Genomic DNA, 3634 nt, shown 5'->3' with positions numbered 1-3634 from the left:
TTCTTTGTACAGATAACTATTATCTCCTTTACTCTACATCAACCTAGAGTTGAAGTAGTACAAAATCCTACAAAAATATTACATGTCATTAGTATCATCATCTTAATCTGATCTTATCGGAAGATTCTACTCCAAGCCCTTCTTAAGATCCTTTTCTAGGTTCTCGTCCTCTTGAGATTTTCTCCTTTGTTCCTCAATCGAAGCTTGTTGTATTCTCCTACATTCCTCATAACTCACCGGTGCAGCATTTCTTCCACAACTGGGAGGAAAATGTCATACAATGTTCACCTTCCTAAGGGGATAATTTGCAATAGTTACTTTCTCTTTATTTTTTTCCTGTTGTTCCTTTACATTCATCCCACAGCCTGGAGGATAGTGTCGAACAACTAACACGCCCTTCCTAGGACGAATACCTTCTCTTGCAATTGCCTTCTTCACCCATTCTTTATGGTACTATTCAGGTTGTTTCAAAAGGAAATCTTTTACAGGTTTTGGAGTATCGGAGCTACTCTCACTTTCAAAATTCTCGCTACTCTAGAAGCTTTCCTTGTTACTATCAGCATTTTCTGGACTACTTGGTTCGGGTTGCCATCGGCTTCTAGCAGTAGAATCTAATGATCCCTCACTAGCACTATGAGGGGTATCAGGACTACCGCCTCTTCTAGATATGGTGTGTGTGTCACCAGCGGACCTCAAAACCTATACGCAACCAAGTAGTAATTACTTAATCATTTACACATCATCAGAGCAGGTAGGTTTCTATATGCAATTACATGCATTCTATTCAACCTAACCTAACTTAACTTAACTTAACTTGGGCCACACTGACACTGTAAATTTTAAAACAACTTTAAACTCAAAATCTCTAATCTTTAAAATCAAAAGCTCTGATACCAATCTAATTATCACGACTTGGAACTCCCATTGAGCCCGTGACAACCGCCGCTATGTCTCGATAGACATTCATTACCTGAAATGTCAATCGAAACCTCGCAAAGCTTAACATCAGTTTTTCTCACTTCCCTTATGAGTATTAGTCACTAAAATTATGTTTTGAGATATCATAAACTATTTCCAAATCAAAACAATAGAAAAACAAATTTTTTCTCACAAGGGCATTTTGGTCATTTTTCCTCAAAAATCTCAAAATCTGCTAAAAATGTAGTATGCTAGTACAAAACACATAATTCATAATCAAAAATAAGTTTAAACATCTAAAACCTTCATTTAAAATGAAATTATGATTATTTAGATATAATAAAAAATAAAAGAAATATTCAATAAAATATTCTATTTTCTTATAAAACAATATTTTTAGAGTTATACGTAAATAAGTTTTTTGTAGCAGCGTAAAAGCAAAATAAATTCGTACATACTGTAATACAGTAAGCCAAAGTATTTAATTTAATTTACAATAACCAGTGGGCTCCCGAATAACTAAAAGTAGTGAAGACTGTGAACCTACAGTTTGGAGGATGCAAATCCAATGGTAGCCTCGATGAAATTAGCTATCTACAGCTTATTCTAAGCCTAAAATGGGTGGAAATGAGGGTGGTGAGATTATATAATCCCAATGAGTAAACAAATGCCATCTAAAATATCTAAGGCCGAGTAAATGAAGACAGATAAAATAGTTTAACATACTGTAATTCATCACCTTTCAACTTGTTTCAACCAAATAAAATCAATTCATATAAATCGAGTAATCAACATGGCTTATGAATTTCTTAAAACTTTGGCTCGTGCCAAAATCATTCTCATACCCAGTTATCAGGGATACCTTGATCGAGGGCTATCACAACCAAGTCCGCCAAGGCTGTTAAAAAGTTATGTACGTATAAATCATGTTTTTATTTTGAAAACATAGCCGTTCCTTGGCGTTCGCTGAGTTCACCCTCACGTGGTGGTTTGGCGTGAAGTAAACTTCAAAAGTTATACCTCGGGAGTTACCCTACTCGCCTCTCCAACCGAGGTAAAATATAACGAGATTCCATGCCCCTCTAATAAGCTGATCCATAGAAAACCCGCCCACTGTAGCAAGCTAAACCCACCATATAATAAAATTTGCAATAGCATGACATGGAAATTATTTTATATTATTTTGATGGCCTTTCAAGGCAAATCAACAATTTATACATTTCCAATACATTTATCAAATCAACCATTCATGCCAATATTGCCATAAGCCAATCAATTAGAATCATGAATTTACAACACACAAAAATAGTCTCCAATTACTCTATTTTCAAACCATTATTCAATTTTAAAACAATTTTATGAAATCATTTCATTAAATCACATTTTGTTTATAAAATCAAAAAATTAATCATTTAATTAATTTTTCTAAAATTTACAAAATCGAATAAAACATACTTTACATAATTACGATGATGATAAGTGTAAAACCCGACCCTATAAATACATGTCATGACATACATGCATTGAGTAGCATGTTATTACGCTAGAAAAGCACCTAAGAATAGACGAAACCCGATATTGTACCTAACGGTACACTTAAATTGATTTAACCTCGAACTAGTTCAAATAGGAATTGTAGGATGAAATTTAATATTTTATAGTCCAGGAATGACTAAAAATGATTGTTCGGAGTTCGAGGGTTCATTTGGGGTAAAATTAGAAATTTTGATATTCAAGGGCAAAATCGTCATTTTGCCACCTAAGATAATAATTTGATCATGGAGTGAAATTTTTGACCAAGATTAACTATTTGGAGTATAATTTAATGATAGGAAGTGAAAAAGTTTAATTCTGGTGATTTTTGGAGTGTAGGGGCAAAATCGTAATTTTACCACCCACGGACAAAATTTGAGATTTTGAGAGAATTTAGATCAAATTTGACAAATTGGAGAATGGTATGAGTATAAGGGATGAAAAATATGTCTATGGGCAATTTTTCAATTTTTGGGGCAAAAATGTAATTTTTGACTTTTACGGGGGCAAAAGTGTAAATTTCAAAAATTACTCCACCGAGACTTTGGATGAGTCTGAGAATTTTATCTAAGCTATGAATATATGAGACAAGTGTATGGTGAAAATTTGGAAACAAATGGATGAAATTTTAAAAATGGGCCAATGGGAAAGTGACACGTGGCATTTTTTAAATGAAATAATATTATTTTAATGAAAAGTCAGCCATTTAAACCCAAATTTTGAGTGCTGGCCGGCCATAAGGAAGAAAAAGAGAGGAAATAGAGAGGAAAGGAAGAAAAAAAGAAAAACCAAAGAGAAACAAGAAAATTCAAAGGGAAATTCGCGGTTTTCGACCGTTTACGCGTCTAACGGTAAGATTTTTCGATTTTAGCTTGATTTCTACCTTTCCTATGCCTTTATTTCCATTTAGCATGCTTGAGGAGAGAGATCAAAAAGTGATATCAAGGGCTGGACGAAATTCTAGGGGAGAGAAATTGAAATTTTTAGGTTTTGATTTTTAGTTAAATTGATAGTTTTAGTTAGTTAAATGTGTTTAGAAATTAAATTGGGCAAGAAATCATTAAATTTTCACAATACCCACTCTTGGCTGGATGCTCAATGCTGTACAATGATGATGAATTGATTTTATTCTAAGGAAAATGAAGAGAAAATGATGAAAAACGATTAAACGTGATAGAAAAAC

The sequence above is a fragment of the Theobroma cacao genome, chromosome 4 (assembly GCF_000208745.1).
Source record: "Theobroma cacao cultivar B97-61/B2 chromosome 4, Criollo_cocoa_genome_V2, whole genome shotgun sequence".
Taxonomy (NCBI): domain Eukaryota; kingdom Viridiplantae; phylum Streptophyta; class Magnoliopsida; order Malvales; family Malvaceae; genus Theobroma; species Theobroma cacao.
This window is presented reverse-complemented; position numbering follows the sequence as displayed.